The 16,020-nt window shown below is 35.4% G+C and overlaps 1 protein-coding gene across 1 annotated transcript in view; it reads left to right on the top strand.

Annotated features, from left to right (window-relative positions):
- The first annotated feature begins 2,974 nt into the window (after positions 1-2,974).
- The window catches only part of OPRK1 (opioid receptor kappa 1), a 126,377-nt gene continuing 113,331 nt past the window's right edge, over positions 2,975-16,020 (top strand). The window contains exon 1 of the mRNA XM_032421723.1: positions 2,975-3,222. The gene's annotated coding sequence lies outside the window, so the exon portion shown is untranslated. The remainder of the gene's footprint in view (positions 3,223-16,020) is intronic.

Raw genomic sequence — 16,020 nt, 5'->3', positions numbered from 1 at the left:
AAATCAAATATTAGGAATACATCTAATGAAAGAAGTGTGAGACCTTTATTCTTAAAATTGTAAAACATTGCCAAAAGAAAGTAAAGGTTTAAACAAGTAAGAAGATATGCAACTGTATTTATGATTGGAAAGTTCAATATTATTAATATGTCCATGCTTCCCAATTGACTTAAATTCAAACCAATCACAATAAAATCACAGCAGACATTTATGAGGAAATCGGCAAGCACATGCTTACATTTTTTATGGAAATACAAAGGGTCTAAAGCAGCCAAAATAATTCTAAAAAAGAAGAAACTTGAAGGACTTTTACTACATGATTTCAAAATTTACCTTGAAGCTACAATAATTAGGAGTGTGTGGTATTGGCATAGGGATGCACATACAGTTCAACAGAACAGAGTAGAAAGCCTACAAGCAGAGCCAATGTATAGTCCTTGATTTTTAGTCAATCCATTTGAATCCAATTCAAATGGTGCTGGAAAAACTGGAAATCCTTATAGAAAAAATATGAACCTTGGCCTCTATCCATATGGAAATATTAATTTGAGATATATCATAGACCCAAATACACAACCCAAACAAATCTAAAACCTGGATATAAAGCCAGATAAGGTTGCTAGAATAGAACATAGGTAGATGATTGATTTCTCAAGCAGGACACCTAAAACGCTAACCATAAGCAAAAATTGATAGACTGGGCCAACAAAATTTTTTTCTAATAAAAATACACTATTAAGAAAATAAATATGTAATTTTCAAAAGATATATCTGAGAAGAAACTCACATCCAGCATATATAAAGATTTCTATACTCTAAAAGAAAAAAGATGAACAACTCAATTTAAAAAAATAGGCAAAAGATTGGAACAGATACTTCACAAAAGAAAATATATGAATGTCCAACAAAGGCATGGAAAAGTGCTCACCATAATTAGTTATCAGGGAATTGTAAATTAAAACCATGATGAGATACAATTCCATACCAGCTAGACTGGCTAAATTCAAAAAGATTGATGCCAAGTTGTTGACTCAGTGGAGTAGTGGGTATTCTCAGACATTGCTGGTGGAATGTAAAACGGCTCAAAGACTTTAGAAAACTGTTGTGACATTTTTGTATGAAATTAAACATAATCTATGGTATGACCCAGCAATTTTACTAATAAGTATTTGCTCATTCATGTGTACAAAATACTTGTTGAGGTAATGCTCACAGCAGCCTTATTTATAATATTCTCAAGATGGAAACAAACCAAATATCTATTAGTAGAATAATAGGCAAATTGAGGTGTAGTTATATAATGGAACAGTACTCATCAATAAAGCCTGAAAGCTACTGACACAAGCATAACATTTTGGTACAGATAATACTTACTGATGGCAGGATATGAGGACAAAGGTTCCCTTGTACTATTCTTAGGCAAAATGTGAATTGTTACAACAATTTTTTTTGTTTTTTATTTTTATTTTATTATTATTTAAAAGAACTTTATTCAAATTCCAGTTAGTTAACATACAGTGTTATATTAGTTTCAAGGGCACAATATAGTTATTCAACACTTCCATACATCACCCAGTGCTCATCACGAATGCATTCTTTAATCCCTATCACCTATTTCACCCATCCCCCCCTACACATCTCCCCTCTGGTGACCATCAGTTCGTTCTCTATAGTTAAGAGTCTGTTTCTTGGTTTGTCTGTCTTTCCTTTCCCCCCCTTTGCTTGTTTTGTTTCTTAAATACCACAAAAGAGTGAAATCATATAGTATTTGTCTTTCTTTGGCTTATTTTGCTTAACATTATACTCTCTAGCTCCATCCATTTCAATGCAAATGGCAAGATTCCATTCTTTTATATGGCTGAATAATATTCCATTGTATATATACATCATATCTTCTTTATCCATTCTTCAGTTGATGGATACTTGGGCTCTCTCCATAATTTGGCTATTGTAGTTAATACTATTATAAAGGTATCAACATATATTAATAAACATATACATACTTCAGAAATTCAATTCTAATGAATATATCCAATCAAAATAAAGACATCAGCATATAAGAATACATAGTCAAGATATTTGTTGCATTTTGTTTATAGTAGCAAAAGAACATAAAGAAACCATGTCCATCAATAGGAGAAAGGTTGTATGAAACAGAATCTCTTCAATTCATGGAATTTTGCGTTTTCTTTGAAAATAATGACTTCAAACTTGATAATCTGATTTGGATAAAATTGAAGACAGAGTTGATGTGGCTAAATGGGAAATGCAATATGCAGAGAAGGATGAATAATGCAATTTCACTTTTATGAAAAAGAACACAACCTTTATGTGTCTGAATATAACTATATAATCAAAGAGAAAATTTGGAAAGATGCATTTTGGGTTAATAATAGGAGCTGTACTGGGGATGGTGGTGATGCAGTCAGTGGTGAAGGAAAGAAGAGGGAGAAAAGAAAAAAGAGTGATCTAACCAAACAAAATGTAAGATCCCATGTGCGCCTTCAGGTAAGTTCTTCCCCCACTCTCCTCACTTCATTCCAGCTGGGGGGCCTCTTAGCTGATTTCCTGATAGACCAAATATGCTCCTGCCTCCCAGTCCTTGCACTTGCCACTCACACTTTCTGGAACCCACTCCCTTCAGGATTCTGTGCATGTCTTACCCTCCCTTCTCGCCCCTCTCTGCTCAATGCTACCTGTCCTGGAGGCCTTCGTTGGCTACTGTCTATATAGTGCAATGCATGTCACCCCAACACTCAAGGATTCTCCTTACCCTGCTTTGTTATTCTCCATTGAACTGATTACCATCTGACATATTCTGTTCTTATGCATTTGTTTGTGTCCTCGCTGTCTCTTTTGGCAAGAATGTCAGCTTTGCGGAGTAGGAGCCATTTTCTCCTTTTATGTAACTCTGGGAACAAAAATAGTGCCCAGTGAAGATCAGTCACTTACTGCACACTTGCTGAATTAATGAATATGTCTGTGAGTGAGTGACATATACATATGTGAGAAAATCGAGCAGTCTGTCTACATATAAATGAGAATTCTCCTCTTAATGCTTAACTTGGAAAATCAGTTACTGCTTCTCTCAAGGGAGAAAGCAAGTTCCTCACATGAATTAAAATGTATTTTTACAGTTGAAGTTGACTTGATTTTTACATTTGACCAAGAAGGAGCATCAGAACAGTGAATTGGGATCCCTCTTCTGCTGGGACTTAGCAGGTAATCCATTTTGGTCTTTATCTGTGGCTAATCTATGAACATTGTTGTAAAGTGTTGCCAAAATCTATTTGTGAAAGTACTTTGTGTTATCGAGGTGCCTTTCCTCCAGATTTCAAGTTATTCAGGCTAATAAATGCCACTACCTTTATTTTAAAAAAAATTCTGGGTGCACACTTGGTGTCTGCCATGTACACTGAAAGCCAACTGTCATTTACAAATTGAGCAGATACCTTTCTTTAACATCGGAGCCTGTTTTTACAAGATGATTGGTGGAAAAGCTGTTCACACAGTTGGATGACATGGGATTAGGTCATTGTGCTTCAGTTTTGGCTTTCAACCAGCTTTGTAATGCTTTCCGCATGGTTCTGTGCACATGTGGATGCTTTGCAAAGTGCTTCTAGGTGTTTTTGACCTAGATTTGTTGGTTTCTGTTGTTTGTATAATAGCTTGGAAATGAACAGGCATTATGTGGTCTGTGGCCTTTTAAGACCTAGACATTTTGGACTCTGCCACTAAACAGGAAGTGAAAACCTGTAGTTAATTATCTCATTACTTAATCAGATTAAAAATACATATTTAAAACTTGCTGTGATGACTAGAACTGTTCATATATATATCACATTTATATCATAGATATATCACATTTTTTAAATTCATTCATCCATTGATGGACACTTAGGTTGTTTCAATGTCTTGGCTATTGTAAATAATGCTGCAATAAACATGGAGATGCAATCTTTTCATGATAGTGATTTCATTTCCTTCAGATAAATAAATATACAGAAGTGGAATGGCTGGACCATATGGTAGCTCTATTTTTAATTTTGTGAGCCTCCATAGTGTTTTCCATAGTGGCTGCACCAATTTACATTCCCACCACAGTGTACAAGGGTTCCATTTTCCCCATATCTTCGCCAACATTTATTTTTGGTGTTTTTGATACTACCCATTCTAACAGTTGTGAGGTGATATCCCATTGTTAACACATCTTTAGAACATAGACATGGCCTCTGTGATGGAGTTTATGGTTAAGGGGCAAAGGCGTCTGGGTCTTACTGGGCAACCTCTTTCCCCTTAGAGTAAGGAGAGTCACTAAGAAGCAGTTTTGTTTTTTTTTTTAATTTTTTTATTGTTATGTTAATCACCATACATTACATCATTAGTTTTAGATGTAGTGTTCCATGATTCATTGTTTGTGCATAACACCCAGTGCTCCATGCAGAACGTGCCCTCTTTAATACCCATCACCAGGCTAACCCATCCTCCCACCCCCCTCCCCTCTAGAACCCTCAGTTTGTTTTTCAGAGTCCATCGTCTCTCATGGTTCGTCTCCCCCTCGGATTTCCCCCCCTTCATTCTTCCCCTCCTGCTATCTTCTTCTTTTTTTCTTTCTTAACATATATTGCATTATTTGTTTCAGAGGTACAGATCTGAGATTCAACAGTCTTGCACAATTCACAGCGCTTACCAGAGCACATACCCTCCCCAGTGTCTATCACCCAGTCACCCCATCCCTCCCACCCCACCCCCTACTCCAGCAACCCTCAGTTTGTTTCCTGAGATTAAGAATTCCTCATATCAGTGAGGTCATATGATACATGTCTTTCTCTTTTTGACTTATTTCGCTCAGCATAATACCCTCCAGTTCTATCCACATCGTTGCAAATGGCAAGAACTAAGAAGCAGTTTTATAAATAAAGGACCATATTTGCTTATTTGTCAAAGACTTGAGCCTCAAAAATCTTAAATTGCAGTTTTAAAAGTGCAAACTTCCATTTCAGTGTATCTCATGTGTATTTTGTTGTTAAACCTTCTTACTGATGCCTCAGAAGAAAGAATGGCAGTGGTCAGTACATATACATGGATTTCCATTCAACTTCAAAATCTTTGTCCTATCAATAATGTTAGTCCTGTGAAAGCAAGTAGGATGCTTGATTAGTTTTAGGAAGGAAAGGGAGTGGTGGGCAGGTCAACAGCACTGATTACTATTTTAATTATTCCTGCAAACAGCATTTATTCCTAGTGAGTCCATGCACAAATTGCTGCATCTGTCAGGCAGAGATAATCATTATTTAAAATATATTAATCTGCAAGATACAGTTCCAAAATTTCCTAGAAACTCTAAAGGATGTCTCAGATGTCGTTTTTTCAGCCAGTAAAATGATGGGGCATCTGTGGCTAAAATGCTGTCTCCATGTACCATTTTATCTTTTGCCATTATTTTCAAGTGTAAAATTGCATCTTGTGTTGACTGTGAAATTGGAATGCCCTCCTTTTGAAGGCCAAGCCTGATAATTGAAAGGAATGATTGCAGAAGTTAATAGGGCCATTTATAAAGGAACGGTGATTACAATTTTTTAAAATGTGCATAACTGAATTAAATGGAAGATAGGAAGTAAGATAGACCAAGGTTGCCAGATCGGCCTGGCTGAATAGCATTGCTCATGGAGATTTGGCATTCTTAGCTGAAGTCAAGGACTTTGATCTCAGGGTCAATTAGTTTTCAGCTTTTCAGCGGTGACAAGTTACAATCTGACCCAGGTCAGCTGTCTGGAAAATTCATGTCCCTTAATTATAAAAGGGCTTAGTAGAATGAATATATTAGCACAAATTTTTCTTTGTCCCTGGAAGCACAACTTAGAGCACTAGCAGCCTGGTGGTAGTAGTGCTGTGTGTGCACCCAGAGGCCAGTGTTCACACACACACACACAGCACACACACACACACACACAGTCCCACATCAAAGAACAATTAACAGACCGTTAAAGGGCCTATTTACTCTCCCATTGCTAATGTTATTCATATTTAATAAATGTGAGCAATACACATCATGGTATAAAGCTAGGGGCTGACATGGAATCTCTGATATAAAATACCTTGAATCTTGAAGCGTAACTGTGGACATTCAAGCACATTCTTACATACAATCAGTACTAGCAATAGACAAGCAAGCTGCCTCTGTAAAAACTGTTTTATTTATTTTTATTTATTTGTTTTTAATTTTTTTATTGGAGTATAGTTGACACAAAATGTTACATTAGTTTCAGGTGTACAACAGAGTGATTCAACAACTCTATACGTCATGCTGTTCTGACCGCAAATGTAGTTACCATCTGTCATCGTACAACGCTATTACCAATACCATTGACTATATTCCTTGTGCTGTATCTATTATTCCCAGGACTTATCCATTCCATAAGTGGAAGCCTGTATCTCCCACTCCTCTTCATTCATTTTGCCCAGCCTCCCATTCTCTTCCCTCTGGCAACCATCAGTTTGTTCTCTGTATTTATAGGTCTGATTCTGCTTGTAAAAAATTTTAAATGGGAGTTTTCAGCCACAGTTAATTCTTATTTTTTCCCTATGCTGTGAGTATGAACTCACTCTGATTATTAAGGGGTTATGAGGGGGCATCAACCATTTCCATACAGAAAATAACAAAGTTAGGCTATCTCTATGCCCATGAAAAAGTGTCCTACAGGAAGCCCTTGCTGTCCATCTAGGTCACTGTGGGTGTGCCCTTGATTTGTCTGAAGCACAGTCATGCTGGCAATGCTGCGGTCTACATCAATGGCAAAGATGATCTCAGGGATAATCCAACCTTCGGGCAAATTATTCATTGGTTGCAATAGATAAGCTTCAGAGTTGTGAGGGTATAAAAGTCTCATGATTCTTGTCACCAAAGAATATACTCTGTGTACTGAACAGCAATTATTTTGATGCATAAGATGAAAAACGATAAGCATCCTAAGAGAGGTGTATACAGTGCTATGGGCATTCAGAAAACGGTGTGGTTATTAACAACACTTGTAAGTGGTGCTATGCTATTAATACACAGGACTTGATCTAATACTTTATACTTTTCAAAGCGTGTTCGAATACATTATCAACTGTTTTCCTAAACCCACATGTTGGCAGACTAAGGCACCCACAGCAATCATCGTGTAGTCAGTGAGAAAGGTGAGTACAGGACTAACATTCGCGTGATGGAGCCATCTTCCACAGCTAGTTCGAGACGGAGCTAAAGCAAGTAGCAAGAAGATAGTCCTATTTCTAAGCCTCTGATATTTCTAACATACCAAAGTCGGGAGTGAAAAGGACAAAAAGCTTTTCATTCTCCTTTTCTTAACCAAGTGTTTGAAACAACTTAGCACCAGATAATGCATTTAGAGAACAGAGCATGGTGTCTGGAAGAGAGTCCTGGCTTGAGTGCCAGAATATCTGAGATTTGCCGTATCGATTCACATTATGACACAAGGTCAAGCATTTAATTATTTTTGTGCTTCATTTTTTTAACCTGGAAAATGAGCATAATTATGTTTTCTTCCTTTCAATGATAGAGATAACATGAGGCTGAATGAGTAACTCTATTATCTCTTCATAACATTGATATAGAAGAGGAAGAACGTAATTTGCCTCTAGTCTAGAAGCTGATTAAGCCACATCTTATCTTTACTGTTTGCAGTTAATAGAGGAGACACCTGATTTGATCTGTGCTATATTAGAATCATATCCTTGTGAGGTGCTTCAGAAGGAGGGGTGTTAGGGCCCGTGTTGTAAATGTGCCCTCTTATTTTTTGGGGGGAGGACAAGAGTAAGGGAAGATTATGTCATGGCCATACTCTAAATTTAAGTCAGTTTTATTTCCTGCCATATATTTGGATACCTTATAACTTGTAAAATGCTTCTTTGAATTTTCACATGTAAAACTAAGAGGGATAAAATATAATGACCTGGTAATAAACTGGTCCTTTCACTTTCTATTGAAGCCCAATAGCATTTTAGCAAATGTTGCTATCAACTCTTTCTGGGGGGCTTCCTACACTGAGTATATTTAGGTACTCTTTATGTTTCAGATAGAGGTTCATTCACTAAGTGATATGACCTGGTCCAACAGAACTTTAAAAAGGTACGTGTAGTTTTATCTTTTCTGTGGATTGTTTCTGCAAATACCAATCAATTAGGCAACTTTAATCTGCCTCACTTAGCAACGTTGCCATTGAATGGAAAATTAGAACGGAGCTTTCAGCAATCAATTTATCAATATCCTATGAATAGCCATAGAGTATTATCCATTTGACACACACTTGCTCATTGTTACAAAATCTACAACTGGTGTATGTTGGCAGGATTGGTTTAATCCCTTGAACCCACAGATGGAAATTTTGGTTCCAAGATTCTTTCCTGTTTCACCAAGAAGTAAACAAAATTTCCAAAGATACTTTAATGCAGAAAATAGTTTAATTCTGATGAAAAAAAAAAGTTTAGTTTTTTTTTCCTAGGCACTATTTTTGATCACAAAACCATATAAAATGAAGATAAAAACATATAAAAAGCAAATAATCATGCATATAAAATATTTATTCTTAGTATTATTTAAATGTGTCTTGTAATCTTTTTCCTTTTGCAACTTTCCTATCTAGTCAGAGTGTCATACTTTTATTGTATAATTATACTGCAACTTGATGTGTCTTCTGTGGACATTTAATGCTATCCAGATTTAATACTTCATAACTCTTCTTGACAGGACTTTAAGCACGATTATCATTATCTTTATTTCTATAATGCTATCTCACATCCCCAAACACTGTCCTAGTTTCACCATGGTTCTTTCTACTATCAATGAGTCCTTTCAGATTTGAGTCTCACTTCCCAAATACCTGTAATGAGTGGTTCGGTCACTGTGATAAATGCTTCATGTGCATTGAACCCTTACACAAACTCTGTGATGTTGGTAATATTATCTCATTTTGATAGGTGGAAAAACAGGATATGAAGAATTTATGTCATTCTTCCATACTCATATGTATAGTAAGCAGCAAGATTTAGACAAATTAAAATAGACTTAAAGTACAATTTTTTAAAAAAATTTAATGGAACAATAAAAAGTCTGACAACCCAATTAAAAGCTGGGAAAAAATTTAAATAGACATTTCCCCTCCAAAAAAGATATACAAATGGCCAATAAGCACATGAAAAGATGCTCAGCATCATTAGTCGTTAGGGAGATGCAGATAAAAATCATGAGATACTACTGTCTACTCAGTAGAATGGCTGGAAATAAACAGCCACTAATAAGTCTGTAATCAACCAGTGTTGGTGAGGATGTAGAGAAATAGGAACCCTTATATATTGCTGGTGGGAATGTAAAATGGTACAGCCCCTGTGGAAATGAGTTTGATAATTTTCCAAAAGTTAAATATAGAATTACCATATGACCCAGCAGTTCCACTCCTGAATACATACCCAAGAGAATCGAATGCTTATGTCCACACAAGAACTTATACATGAATGGTAGCACTGTTCATAATAACCAAAAAGGGGGAAACAATCCAAATGTTCTTCAGTTAATGAGTGGATAAACAAAATGTGCTATATCCAAGCAATGGAATGTTGCTATTATTATATTGACTATTATTATTAAGTAATAAAAAGAAACAAAATACTAATACATACTACAACATGGGTGGACCTTGAAACCGTTATGCTCAGTAGAAAAAGGACCACATACTGTATAATTACATTTAAATAAAATGTTCAGAATAGGGAAATGATTCACAGAGATAGTAGATTAGTGGTTGTGGGGGACAAGGGTGTTAGAGAGGAAACAGCATGAATTTTTGGGGTGATGAAATGTTTTAAAATTGATTGTGGTGATGGTTGCACAATTTTGTGCATACACTAAAAGCCATTGAATTGTATAATTTAAAGGGATGAGTTTGATGGTATGTGACTCATATCTTAATAAAAATATTTTAAAAATGAATAGGAGACCCTCAATCATATCATATGAGCAAAACTTGAAGTGTTTGGAGTACCTTTAGCCTAGGATAGTGAAGATTAAATATCTTCCATTATTTGAAGATTATTTTTGGCTTAGTGTCACTCTGTGAATTTGGCAGTATTGCAGCTTCTCCTTTTGTACTAGTAGGGTGACCATAAACTAGCTGTTCCAGAGAGTTCCAATTCCAAGTGGGAAAAGTTAGGGTTCTTAAGAACTATGGAGTACCAGGCAATCCTGGGCTGCAGGTCTTTGTGCCAACTGCTGAACCCTTGCCTGGAATTACCCACATAAGGTCCTTGACCTAGCATTCTAGAACAGGAGGGGAGATCTGGAGTCTCCAATGAAGTGGATTTGAATCCAGGATCCACCTCTATAAGATCTATGATTTTAGGCAAGTTATGTGACTTTCCTGACCCATCATGTTTTTATTTATTAAAAAAAAAAGAGAGAGTAATAATATCCACTTAGTTTTTGGGGATTTTTATGAGACAGTAGTTGTGAAAATGACTAATGCAGTATCTTATTTAATTATATAATTAAATAATACACTTACTCCATAAGTGTTATACACTTATTCCATAATTCTATTATATAATATATAACACTATATTATATAATATTATTATATAATTATACAATAACATTGTATAATATAATTGTATATAGTCATAGATAAAAGATTATATAATAATGATATATTGTGTATATTTGATACTTATTAGATATGATAGCTTCTTTCTTCCTCAATTCTGTCCCTTCTTCTTTTATGTAGCAGATTTTTTCTCCCTCAACTTAATATTTTGAATAATTTTCAAACTTAAAAAGTTAAAATACCAGCAATGAACACCTGCATACCCTTCATTTAGAAATGCAAGTTGTTACAATTTGCCATATTTATTTTATCTATTTCAGTATGTCTGTACATATGTACTTTTATCTCCTGAACTATCTGAAATAAACTACAGATAACATGCTGCTTCATCTCATGCTTTAGCAAAAACATTCTCATGACACCAATTTCACACTTAGGCAATTTACCATTGATTCTATAATATTATTTAATATGCCAACCATACTAACATTCTCTAAATTGTTCCAAGATGTCATTTCATGGTTTTTTGTTTTTTTTTTTGTCAGTATTCTTATTTAATAACAGGATCCAAGTAAAGTAAATGCACTACATTTTGGCACCATGTCTCTTTGGTCTCCTTTCCTCTTCTTAGTTGACATTCTTCTGGAAAAAAAAAACTCCTCTCCCCTCCCTTTGTCATGATCATTTTGAACCTATGAATTCTCGCCCTTTCTCCCTCTCTTTTTATTTATTTATTTATTTATTTATTTATTTATTTAAGATTTTGTTTATTTATTTGACAGAGAGAGAAGGCAAGCACAAGCAGGCGGAGGGGCAGAGGTAGAGGGAGAAGCAGACTCCCCAATGAGCAGGGAGCCCGATGAGAGGTGGGACTCAATCCCAGGACCCTGAGATCATGACCTGAGCCACACAGGCGTCCCCTTTCCCTCTCTCTTTAAATAATCATTTTATTTTGGATAATTTTACATTTACAGAAAAGTTGTAAAAACAATACAGAAAGTTCCCATATATCTCACCCAATTGCCCCATTGCTAACATCCTACATTATCAATGTCCATTTGTCAAAGAACTTGCCAGGGGTATGTTACTGTTAACTAAATCTATGGATTTTTAAAAACTTCAATGTGTGATAATCCCCTACCCTCCTTTTTCTTTTTGATGCTCAAATTGCCCAAAATTTGGCCAATTAGGGTTCATGTAGGTCAGCTCCTATGTCATTTTTACATGTCACCACTGGTCTTTGAACACTTGTTAGCTTTCTGTTGCAATGAAATATTCCAGACTCACTGTGTCCTTTCTCTGCCCAGATCTGGAATCAGTCATTTCTTTATAAATGTATGCAGTCAAACCTACAAATCATCTGTTTTTAAATTTGTTTCTGGATTTTGGGTCAAAATTGGAAAAATTTCCCCATAATTGGCTTATGAAGGAACGTCTCCATGTTTTCTTCTGATATTAATGTGGTTCATGTTTATTGTGACCATTTGAAATTTATTCTGCTGTGAGCTGTGGACCCAATGTTATCTTTTGAAAGACAATCCAGGTGTACTGGTACTACTTGTTGAAAGGGCCACTTTTTCATAAGTGAATTGAGATTCTACTTTTTATCGTGTTTACATGTCCTTGTGACTATTTCTGCATTTTCTATTCTATTCATTGGCCGTTTTGTTCCTTCATGTGCCAACACCACACTTTTAATTATAGGAGATATATATTTTATTATTTGCTCTTCATTACATTCCTTTATGGGGGTTTCCTAGCTATTCTTGCATGTTTATTTTCAGTGAAGTTGGGGTTTAACTTGACCGGCTCCAGAACAACTTTGTTGGTATTTGTACTGATATTATGTTGAATTTAAATATTAACTCAGGGTAATTTGGCAGCTTTATGAAGTTGATGCAGCCAATCCAAGAACAGGGATATCATTGCATTTGCTCAAGCCTATTCTTGGTCTTTCAAGAGTGTTTTAAAAATTCACTTCTATGGATTTTGCAAATTTCTTGTTAAGTTTATTCTTAAATATTTTATCTTTTTATAGCTATTGTGGGTGGGAGTTTTCTTAACCATTATATACTTCAGGAGGCTTTGATTTGTATCTATGAAAGTTATTATTTTAAAATAATTTGTATGTTTATATTTTATGTTAATTGAAAGTCTTATACCAAACTAAATTCTTTTAATATCTGTGTTATTTTTAACATTGATGCTCTTGAAATTTTCAGATATACTCTCCTATTGTCTGACAATATAGTTTTGCCTCCTTTTCCCCAATTTTTATGCCTTTAATTTTTCTTTTTCTGATTGCATTGACTAATGCCTTTAAATAATGATAAATAATAGAGGATACAGTGGGTGTCCTTGCTATATTCCTGAGCGTAGTGGGGAAAGTGTATCTCCATTAAATAAGAAACTTGGTTCTTGGTATATATTTTTGTCACGTGAAGCAGGTGTCCATTCATATTTTACTGATTTTAAAAGGAACAGACGTTCAATTCTGCTGAAGGTCTTTCCTGTATCTTTGAAGGTTACCATATGATATGATCTTTTTTTCTCTATTAATATGGTAAGTAATAATAAGGGTATTTTTAATATTGAGTTATCCTTGCAATCTTATAAATCTCATTTAGATGATGATATTAAATGAATTGTGGTCCCCAAAGATGTTCAGACTCCTATTTCCTGAACCTGTGAATAGGTTACCTTCCATGGCAACAGAGACTTTTCAGACATGATTAGGTTAAAGGTCTTGCGATGGGGAGAGATTATCCTGGATTATCCACGTGAGCCCAGTGTAATGCCAGGATGTTTATAAGAGAGAGGCTAGAAGATCAGAAGCAGAGAGAAAGGATGTAAGTGTGGAAGCTGAGGTCAGATGAGAGAAGATGCTCAGCTATGGCTGTGAAGATGGAGGAAGGACCCTGAGCTAAGGAATATGGGCAGCCTCTGGAAGCTGGAAAAGCAAGGACCCAGATTGTTCCCTTGAGCCTCAAGAAGGAACACAGCCTGCTGACACTATGATTCTGGCCCAGGGATACCCATTTCACACTATGACCTCCAGAAGTGTGAGATAATAAATTTTTGTTGTTCTAAGCTACTGAATTGTAGCAATTTGTTAGAGCAGGAATAGGAAATGCATACAAGTCATGATGTATTTTTTTTTTTGTAATATGCTATGGAATGCTATTTGCTGATATTTCATTTGGAATCTTTATATTCTTCAGTGAAATTGGTTTGTAGTTTGTTTTATTTGGCCTAGGTGACAAGTTAGGTGTTGAAGTTATATTTACTTTTAGAAAAATAACTTGAAAGTTTTTCCTTGTTTTATATAGTACAATTTTAGTAGCAGTGGAACTAGCTGGTCCTTGAAGATTTGGTTGATATCCCCTGAAACAGTGTGGGCTTTATGCCTTTTTGTATTATTTGTATTCTGCAGGTTTTTAACCTCTCTGCTGGGCTCTCTCAATTACCACTTGAATGATTCAGTCCTGCCTCTTACAGTGAAAACAATGTTTTCCCTAGTGCAGGGGACTCCACAGAAAACACAATGGTAGATTTTGTTGGTTCACCATTCAGAATGGTCTGATCTAGGTAGCCATCTTCCAGTAAATGTTTTTTTCTATTGTTCTCTGGTTCTTTGAATTCCTTTCCTGGACTCCAACACCCCAGTAAAAGGAATTTCCACTCCCTGCTCCTATTTTTCAAGACTGCTTACTTCTTTCTTATGAAGCCCTTCAATTGACTTAATGCCCCTACAAACGTCATTTTATGCCTGATTTCTAATTGCTTGCATTGGATTCCTCTTTAATCTCTGCTGCTCTATTGTTTGCTGCTTGGATCTTCACCTTGCCCCTGAACGCCCTTTGTTTGGAGAAGTGTCTTTGGTCTTAGAGTCAGGTGTTTTACCTCATTAATCGATCTGATTTCAGGCATGAAATTGGAATTTGTACTCATATTCCCATGTGTGTACCTCGAGGATAACTCATTTTAACTTCATGTCCATTTCTAGCCTCTGAGCAACACTGAGAACTTGCTTCATCCTGAGATTCCAAAGATTCCAAGACATCTGATGCCACAGAAGTGTTAATCCTGACAAAACCCTTTGTAGTTCAATGGCTGTGTACTTTGCTTTGCACACTGTAATTAATTTTATAAATTTTATTTCTGATTGATTACTTTCTTCAAAAAGTTTAATCTGAATATAACATGCTATTCTAATATGCTGAAATAACTAACAATTTTATTTGAAGTCTTGTATCTCTTTGTAGTCATAGATTTCTGTCCATCGATCTGTTAATTATACTCTCTTGCATAACTATTATCAATCTATTTCATTATTATGTTGGATCAGTTCAATGGCCACTTCTTCATAAGTAATTGGAAGTTATTAATATCTATATATGTGAATTGTGTGGTGGTTGACCAATTTTTTAAAAATTTTAATTCCAGTGTAGTTAACCTAACAATGTTATATTAGTTTCAGGTGTACAATATAGTGATTCAACAATTTCATATATTATTCAGTACTCATCAAGATAAGTGTACTCTTAATCCCCTTCACCTATTTCACCAATCCTTCCCACTACCCTTTCCTCTGGTAGCCATCTGTTCGTTCTCTACAGTTAAGAGTCTGTTTTATGGTTTGTGTCCCCCTTTTTCCCTTTGTTCAATTGGTTTTTTTTTCTTAAATTCCACATATGAGTGAGATCATATGGTATTTGTCTCTCTCTGACTGACTTATTTCACTTAACATTATACTTTCTAGCTCCATCCATGTTGTTGCAAATGGCAAGATTTCATTCTTCTATATTGCTGAATAATATATATACCACCTCTTCTTTATTCATCCATCTATCAATAGACACTTGGGCTGCTTCCTAATTTGGCTATTATAGATAATGCTGCAATAAACATAGGGTTCAGTTGATTCAAAACTACTTTGAACAATTCTCAATTTTACTAATAAGTACTAAATTTGGGGGGTTATATGAGTAAAATTTTTCAGAAAATGCATTTGATTAAATGTCTTTCAATTTCCAGCTTATGGAGGTGAAAACATAACATTTTTGCCATAATGTTCGATCAAAGTTATAGAATAATTTATTCATTCTATATCAAATACTTATTGAGTGCCTACCACACACCCAAATTCTGTTCTATGTGGTTGGGTCATACCAGTGAACAAACTATTTTTCCTCTCATGGAGCTAACATTCCAGTAGCAGAGAGAAAGGTAAAAAATGGCAAGTGTAATACACTAAATAAATTATATGTGTCCCTTTAGAAAGTGATAAGAATTATGGAATAAAACAAAAAATACAGGGGTATGGAGACTGGGGGTGCTGTGGATAGAACGAGACCAGGCTGCAGTTTTGGGAAGAGTGGACCCTGGGGGCCTCACTGAGGAGGTAAACTATGAAGACTTG

The sequence above is a fragment of the Phoca vitulina genome, unplaced genomic scaffold, assembly GCF_004348235.1.
Source record: "Phoca vitulina isolate PV1807 unplaced genomic scaffold, GSC_HSeal_1.0 scaffold25, whole genome shotgun sequence".
In the NCBI taxonomy this organism is placed as follows: domain Eukaryota; kingdom Metazoa; phylum Chordata; class Mammalia; order Carnivora; family Phocidae; genus Phoca; species Phoca vitulina.
This window is presented reverse-complemented; position numbering and strand designations above follow the sequence as displayed.